We start from the raw sequence: 9243 nt of genomic DNA, 5'->3' as shown, positions 1-9243 counted from the left end.
TGGGGCTGGGGGCCAATCCTTTGTGGCAGAAAGAGCCCTAGAATCTGCGTCCAGAGATCTCCTGTCACAAACTTCCTATATGAGGTCTTAGCTAATTGAATTCCTTCTTAGGGTCTTAGTTTCTCCATCTGCAAAACAGGGGACACCAGACTAGCTAGTTCACTAGTCTGAGAACATCAAGTTGTCAAGTCCTTGAATTTGGCCCAACTGAGGAACTTCTGAGCCTGTTGAAGGACCATCTGCCTTCCCAGACACTTCTCTCCTGTCACCATCCTGAGAAAATGGCCAGAGGCAGCTCCTTCCATTCAAGTCACTGGGCTTGGGTCATGTAAGCTGCCCCAGGTCACAAGAGACTGTACCAGGGATCAGAGTCGCGATTCCAGGCAGCACTGCAGATCCAAGGAAGGGTCTGAGGCGGTGTCCTGGCTCAGGATTCTCTATATTGGGTGGAACCAGCCAGATCTAACCAGACCTTCTCTCCCAGAAGAGCTTTATCTGTTCCTCTCTCCAGGCGAGGGAAGGAGAAGCAGGGGCAGCTCAGCCAAGGCTGCAAGCATGAACACTGGCCAGATAAACCTGGGTGTAAAATCCTACTGGTACCTCCCTGTCCCGTACCAGCTACATGACTTTGGATGGACATGTGGGTACTCTTTCTGTGCTTCAGTTTCCTTATATGAAATGGGAATAAGTCCCTTCTTCACAAGGTTGTTGTGAGGATTAATAAGATAACTGATGTCAATTATGTAGCACAGGGCCTGACATACATTAGCGCCCAGTTATGGGTAGCTGTGGTTACCACTGATGGCAGTAGATGAAGAAACAGGAAAGAGGGTGGGGGGAGGGAGGGAGAGAGAGAAACAGAAGGCAAAAGCTTAAGAGACACAGAGAAGGCAAATGGCAAGAAGGGTCCTATAGGTGAAGGCCCTGCCTTGCATGCTCTCTGCCTATGTGCTCTGGTGGGACTCCATGCCCCTTTCCAGGCATAGAGCTGTGACAGGCCCAAGCTAAGCAGAGCTTCACATTCTCTCTGTCATTACCATTGGTCCAGAAGTGAGGACAAGACCAAAGCCAGCCCACCCAGGCTCACTCTGGAATATCCAAGATGCAGAGTTCAGTCTCTTCTCCAGTTTATATGCCAAATCAAATCCCACTGACCCTTTTGTGATTTTTGAGAACTCTCAGAAATTTGCTGGCTGGGTCATAGGAAAGGATCACATCACAAAGCAAGTGGCTTTCCACTAAATCACCATCATCACCTTGCCTGAAACTTATTGCCTTCCCCTCTTGTCACTCCCCTCCTCCCCATAGCAACCCTGGAAATCCACCCAGGTGCTTCCAAGAATGAGCTTGAGCAATGAACATGAGCCAGTGTGTTTTCCCAACAAAGTTTCCTCTTCTAAAGAGCAATGCTGGTTGAACCAAATGTCCTCTGTCTCACTTTGTGAGTCAAGTGCCAGGTAAGCCCTCCATCAGCACAGGACATTATCAGAGCCGTTCCTGGGCAGGAGATATGATGGATACAGCATTGCCTGATCCCCCTCATTTTCCTGGGACATTGCTCCTACTCCTGGAATCAGAATCTTAGGTAGAGAGAGCAAAAAGGCTTTCCACCCTGGTTCCTAGAGCAGAGAGACCGTGATGCTCTCATTCAACTTAGGTTTTAGGGCTTTCAGGTCTCACTGCTGCCAGAATCACCAAGGTTAAACATTCCAAATGAGGACTGGAATTAATAACACCACAACGGCCTTACACCAACTGTGGGTTCCCCCTGCTACTTAATAGAATGAGTCATTTGAACTGCCTCCCCCTTCATTGATGGCAAGGGGCCTGCTTCTCCCCGACAGTCCTTCCCTTTCTAGGAAAAGATGAGAGAAGCTTACTGAATTCTAATATATCATCCTGGCAGCTGGCATCAATAGAGAGAGACAGATGTGAGAACAGAACACAGAGCCCCATATCCATCCTCGAAGTCCCCCACCGCTTCTTCCTCTTCTCAGCAAATCTACTCAGGCACCCCCAGGGAAGCTGAGAGTTCATTATGAACAGCAACCAAGAGTCAATAAATACATGGCTGAGATTTCAGTCACCTACTGTGGCTGTCCTTATCGCCAACAAAGTAACTACATGGTCCCAGACTGGTTTGTGGGGTGGGGACAGGCGGCAGGGAGCTCAAAAAAGCTTTGCAGCCAGAAGGATCTTTTCATAAAGCAAACCTGATCATGTCAAACATCTCTACCTTGCTTAAAATTCTTCAATGGCTCCACACTGTTTCTAGGATAAAGACCAAAACATTTAAAATGGGGGTGCCTGGGTGGCTCAGTTGGTTAAGCGTCTGACTCTTGATTTTGGCTCAGGTCATCATCTCAGGATCGTGAGATGGAACCCCACTCTGGGCTCTGAACTGGGTGTGGAATCTGCTTAAGAGTCTCTCTCTCCCTCTCTCTTCTGCCCCTCCCCCTCACACTCTCTCTTTCTCTAAACAAAACAAAACATTTAATATGGCTTATAAGATTCTACGGGTCTGGCCCCTGCTGACCTATCTAACCTCATATCCAACATGCCCCACACCATTCTCAACCACTCCAGCCATACTTAGAGTCTTTTCTTCCTTCCGTGGCTTAGGGGGCCTCCAGAGCTCAGATCATATATCACCTACTCGCTTTGGTACAACTCCTACTTTAATTTAGTCATACAGCCTTGCACTTGCCCTTCACTGCATCTGTCACAGCCTGCAATTTTATACTTTCTAATCTAATGATTGGGTTGATGCTTTCTCTACCTGCTGCTATGCAAGCTCCATGTTGTTTTTTTTTTTAATTTTTTATTATGGTTTTTTTTAATTTTTTATTGTTTTTTTTTAATTTTTTTATTGTTATGTTAATCCCCATACATTACATCATTAGTTTTAGATATAGTGTTCCATGATTCATTGTTTGTGCATAACACCCAGTGCTCCATGCAGAATGTGCCCTCCTCAATACCCACCACCAGGCTAACCCATCCTCCCACCCCCCTCCCCTCTAGAACCCTCAGTTTGTTTTTCAGAGTCCATCGTCTCTCATGGTTCTTCTCCCCCTCCGATTTCCCCCCCTTCATTCTTCCCCTCCTGCTACATTCTTCTTCTTCTTTTTTTCTTTCTTAACATGCAAGCTCCATGTTTTGTTCAACAAGTATCTCCAGCTTCTAGCACAATGCCTGGCACAGAACAGAAACTCAGAAGATATGTTCTGAATGAATGTATCAGTGAATGAGTTATAAAGTAGGGCACATTCTGAGAGCTGGAAGCTGGAACTGGACCTAAAACAATATGTAGAGCTGGGTGAGAGAAGAGGGAAGAGAGGTAACATGGAGGAGACTGCAGAGCACTCATTATTCAGCACCTACTATAAGCTAGGCACTGTTTGAGGCACTATGGATACACAAATGAATAAAACAGACAGCACACATTCTACCTTTATGGAGCTTACGTTTGAGGTCATTCCCCTCTCATGCTGTAGGATACCTACAGAGCAATATTCACCCTGGAAGTATCTCCCCTTGTAGTGTTATTCTAAGTTGTGGCAAGAATAAAATGCACATGTAACCAGGTGTAAGGGGCCTCCCATGGGCAACCGCCACAGCTGGGATCTCATCCATGGGGAGGCGAAGTTAAGTACTTCAACACATCCCCAAAATAAATCCACTCCAAAACCTGTTGATAAGAAGTAGGTGGCTTCCTCCAGATCCAGTAGAGGCATAGGGAAGGAGGTTTAAATTGCATAACACAGAACTGAAACATCAATAATTTCCCTCCTTTAACAGCCCAAGTCCCTCACCCCTACCAGCCACTTCATCTCTCTTCTCTCCTTCCTACACTGCTTCTCAAAATTCCTCGTGTCCTGAGTGATTCAGCATTCATCTTCAGCTTGCAAATATGCCTGGTAGTCACCATCTACCATTCATCAAACATGCCTCCTGGTTTTGCTACCATATAAACACTGATCAAATATGGTAGACCTCTTATTAACAGTTTGAATTTGCCTGTGCTCCACAATCCCTGGATGAGTCACTGTCACATGGGGACTTGTTCTTCACACTAAGAATTTTGGCCTTTGCCCAGAAGGCCATGTGGAACACAGGAGGTTTTCAGTAGGGGTGTGACTATGGACAGATTCCCCCTACCGCACCTGAGACTTCGCCTCAGCTGCCAGGAAGAATCCAAACGCAGCTGTGGGTGTCCTTCTTCTAGCATTAATTAAAGCTCTGCCTAAGGCCCAGCTGCAGAGAAGCCCATGGGGTGCAGCACAGAGGGGGAGCAGCTGCAGCTTCAAAGAACCTGCAAGCAGCTCTAAGCATGTCAGACCTCCCACTGTAAGGGCATCTTCCTGCTGGAAGCAGGGCTGGGGTCACCATGGGGAAGGGGCATCTCTGAACGAAAACTAAAATGTTTCTGCTTCCCATAGAAGAGGGAAATAGTTATTTCCTTGGGGAAAGTCTATAAAGTAGAATCTTCCCTAGGATCCCTTCTCTCTGATCTCCTTTTGGAGCTGATGCCTGCAGTTCATGGCTCTTCTATAGGGGGCTCCCTTCACATTTAAGGCAGGAAGTTGTGCAACATGGCAGCCCTACCTCCCACCTCTTGGAGCCAACCTCCTGTGGCTCCAGGGGGCTCACAGAGTTGTCTAGTACAAATATCATAATTATAAAAATAATTGCAGCTGCCATTTCTGGAGAATTTACCAAGGCAATCTGCTTAACAGGCACCATCTCCATTAAGCCTCACAATAATCTGGTGAGATGGAGACTATTATCACCATTTGGAAGAACAGGGAGCTAAGGCTTACATCTACTATCAAGTCCCGGACTCCCATTTTAAAAGCTATGTGATGTTGAGCAAGTTACTTACTTAACCTTTCTGCTTCAGTGACTTTCGTTGACTCAAGATGCATACAAAAGTCTTTCTCTGAATGCAGCCCTCATCCTTATCCCCATGCCTCCTATCCAGTCTCAGAGTGATTCATGGACCATTCTCTGGGAAAGGGCAGCAGCTGTGGTCTGAGCCTTCAGGAATTCTGGGAGAAGGAGAGGAAATATCCCACTCTGGAAATAATGAAGGCTTGAAGCCTTGCAGAAACACAGGGTCCTGTAGCATCCTCTTTGCCCAGGCCTGGCTGCTGAGAATTCACCTCTGCATTCAATAAACACTTACACCAGCCAGCAGATAAATATCCTAGAAGGCAAATCAGACTCATCTTTCATCTGGTTAAAAATACCACCGCTGGCTCCCTTTCTATTATAGAACTCATTGGTAGCCAGCAATAAACATGAAATCCAGCAAACTTTGGGGGGGTGGAAGGTGAGAGCACAGGTAATTTATGATGGCTTACGGGAGCTACTAGGAACTCCTGGTAGCATGGGGAGAAAAAGAAATTAAATTTCAGTGAGCCTAGTCCTGAAAGGGCAATTTAGTAGACCACATAAGGAAACAGCAGAAAGTGTGGAGGAAGATCTAGCTTCAGGTACCACTGGAACCAGAAGTTCAGTGCTGCCAGGTCTCAATAGCTCTCATTTCTGTTTCTCTCTAAAAGCTGCCTTTATTTTTCCCATTCACATGGGCCTTCACCCAAAGGGAGCATGACTGTAACAACCCCAGCTTTACCACTTTCATTTGAGTGATCAAGAAAGGAAAGGTGAGCTTTTTTACTTAAGGCTGAGGTGAAGAATTTGTGGGAAGAGACAGTGGCCAGACCAAAAAACACCTGTAGTATTAAGGATGGCTATAGATCTCATTGATATAAGAGAGTCCCCATATGACAGTAGGTTAAACAAATTAGCTGTTTTTCTCCCATATAATAGTCCAGATATAAGCAGGCCACAGCCTTACAATGACTCCATTTTGTCCAGGACCCAGGCTCCTTCCATCTTTTTGCTCTGCCATGCCTACATATTGTTCTCACCTGCATGGTCTAAAAATGCTCACCACCACATCTACAATCTGGAAGGAAAAGGTGAGTGAGGAATCAATACTTGGCTTTTAGGGCACAACTGAGAAATTATACACATCAATTCCACTTATATCCTATTGGCCAGAATATAGTCCCATGGCCACACCTAGTTGCAAGGGAAGCTGGGAAATGTAGTCTTTAATCTAGGCAGCCATGTACTGCACTAAAAACTAGGGTTTATTATTGCTATAGAAGGGAGGATGTACATTTAGGATGTGATCCATCTCTGCCACAGACATCTCAGGGCAGGAAAGTTCTGGGAATTAAAACCAGAATATGACCTGGAACTAAGAATTACTCCCATCTCCATCACTCTTCTGTTTATGTTGGATGTCTGCTTCATTAACCTCTCCCTTCTCAGTTTTGAGCCCCTTCATGTCCAGAGCAGGTAGCCTATGGCCACCTCATCATTTCTAGGCTTATACATACAGTGAAGTAAAATAAGACCAGCTAGGCTCCAACGTAAGTGGAACTTAGAACAAGCATTTACTGCCAAGTAGATTTATGATTTAACTCTGAGCAAGAAAAGGGCAAATAACAACATAATGAGTATTAGCTTACAAGAAATAGATGTAAAGTTATGTTAATAACAGAAATATTAAATTATCATGCAGATCAGAAGGATGTGTATATAGCAGGGGTGTAGTTTGGAAGTAAAGTAATTGTTGGGGTGATGAGATCAGTTTCATTCTAAATACTCTAGCGAATAACTAGCCTCAGAAACCTAGAATAGAAAGAGATGCTCCAAACTATCTACAGAACAAAAGCAGTCTCCACAGCCCAGCCAGCTGGCCCTGAGTTGGAACTGCCCTCTATAGACATCAGTAACCAAGGTGGAAGGGAAAAGCCCTTGACTGTCACAGCCTAAGGCTGGTAAATGTGCCAGATACCAGAAGAGACCGGTGGGTATGGAGACTTGATTTTGGTGGAATGTGCTGAAGGACAGGGGTGTGAATCCAAGAATGGGAGGGAAAGCAGGAGGGTGGGGTTACTCCAGAAGAAAAGGAATAAAGGGAGAGGGCTTAAGAAGGGTGGGAGAGAAAGGAGAGCATTGGGATAGGGGTACCATCTGCATGGGACATACTCAAAGTCCTGGGGCATTCTGAGAAGTGCCTGTGGTCAAGATGGTCAGAATGAAGCCCTGCTGCCCCAGATACTGCATAGTTTGATACTTAGCACCTGAACCCTGAATCCCTGAGCAAAGAACTGCTCAAACTTCCTTCCATCAGCATCCAGTGTGCATGCATTCTATCTGGGAACAGCAGCAATGTTGTTTCCAGAATGAGGAGAGAAGCAGTCCCCTCCTCTACGACCAGGCATCAGAATGTTACCATGTGGATGGTGAGGTGGGGGGGGAGGGGCCATCCTTTGGGGCCCGCTGAACAGGATCTTTCTGCAGACTACAACCAGATGCCCAAATCTGTTAGTTAGCTAGAAACCCACTCTATTAGTTTACTAGGGCTTCCATAACGAAGTACCACAGAGTAGGTGCCTTAAACACTGACATGGATTTTCCCTCCATTTTGGAGGCTAGAAGAGACTAAAATCAAAGTGTCAGTAGTGTTGGTTTCTTCTGAGGCCTCTCTCCCTGCCTTGTCCATGGCCATCTCCCTATGTCTTCACATGGTTTTCGGTCTGTGTGTGCCTGTGTCCTAATCTCCTCTTCTAATAAGGATGCCAGTCATACCAGATTAGGGCCCAGTCCAATGACCTCATTTAATCTTAATTACCTCTTCAAAAACTCTATCTCCAAAGACAGTTACATTCTAAGGTTAGCACTGGGGTTAAGGACTTCAACATACGAATTTTGGGGCAACACAATTCAGCCTATCACCTCTGTACTAATGAACCAAAAAAGGACCTTACCTAGTGATTTCACATGCCATATATTAGCCATTCTAGAGAAGGACAACTCTTTCTCAGCTCTAATTACAAATCTTGGGAGAGGGGATTTGGGCTTGGTCCAGATGCCCATCCCCAGTCCCATCAAGCCAAGGATGTGGGCTCATCAAGAACAAACATGGCTGGGCAGTGGTGCTGGGAGCCTCGCAGGCGCGGCGCCATTACTCGCAGTCGGCCGCCAGCGGCGCATGTGGCACCTTAGCAGTGGCGGCAGCAGCAGGGAGGCAACCCACCGGCACAGCCCCTGCGCTGGTGCAGCCACCCTGGCTCCCTCTGCTCCTCTTCCCTTCGCTCGCCAGGGCCGATCAGCTGACCCAAGAACAGATTGCTGAGTTCAAGGAAGCTTTCTCCCTATTTGACAAAGATGGCGATGGCACCGTCACAACAAAGGAACTTGGAACTGTCATGAGGTCACTGGGTCAGAACCCAACAGAAGCCGAACTGCAGGATCTGATCAACGAGGTGGATGCCGACAGTAATGGCACTACTGACTTCCCAGAATTTTTGACTGTGATGGCTAGAAAAGTGAAAGATACAGACAGTGAAGAAGAAATTCGCGAGGCATTCTGAGTCTTTGACAAGGATGGCAACGGTTACATCAGTGTGGTGGAGCTACGTCATGTCATGACCAACTTAGGAGAAAAACTAAGAGATGAAGAAGTAGATGAAGTGATCAGAGAAGCAGATATTGATGGAGATGGGCAAGTCAACTATGAAGAATTCGTACAGATGATGAGTGCAAAATGAAGGCCTACTTTCAACTCCTTTCCCCTCTTCTAGAAGAATCAAATTGAATCTTTTACTTACCTCTTGCAAAAAAAAAAAAAAAAAGCTCATTTACTCATTCTGTTTCTATATAGCAAAACTGTCAAAAGTACCTTCTGTCCACACACACAAAATCTGCATGTATTGGTTGGTGGTCCTGTCCCCTAAAGATCAAGCTACACATCAGTTTTACGATATAAATACTTGTACAACCTTAATGATAAGGAAGAACCTAGTGGACTCCTTGCACTTCCATTTGCTTATGATTAATACACTGTTTGGGCTGGCCAGTTTTTCATGCATGCAGCTTGACAACTGAACACAGTCAGGCATTTGTATTAAAAACTAAAAATGAAAAAACAAATTTAAAACTTCTTCAAATAGATTCTAGTTCAATTTGTTAGTATAAATTGTCATAGCTGATTTACTGAAAACAAAACATTTAAAATTGGCTTACCTCAAGATGCTGTGCAGAAAAATGGGTGAAGGATAAACTGTCTAGACGCAGCCCCACTTAGCAGGACGGCCCTCTCGTACCTCCAGGCACCTCCATCCATGGTGACCATGATACTCATCCCAGTGGCATGCTGCA

The 9243-nt window shown here is 45.7% G+C and overlaps 1 pseudogene; it reads left to right on the top strand.

Annotated features, from left to right (window-relative positions):
• The first annotated feature begins 933 nt into the window (after positions 1–933).
• Positions 934–8875, top strand: LOC116628053 (annotated as a pseudogene).
• Positions 8876–9243: the final 368 nt, after the last annotated feature.

The sequence above is a fragment of the Phoca vitulina genome, unplaced genomic scaffold (genome assembly GCF_004348235.1).
Source record: "Phoca vitulina isolate PV1807 unplaced genomic scaffold, GSC_HSeal_1.0 scaffold110, whole genome shotgun sequence".
Classification (NCBI taxonomy): domain Eukaryota; kingdom Metazoa; phylum Chordata; class Mammalia; order Carnivora; family Phocidae; genus Phoca; species Phoca vitulina.
This window is presented reverse-complemented; position numbering and strand designations above follow the sequence as displayed.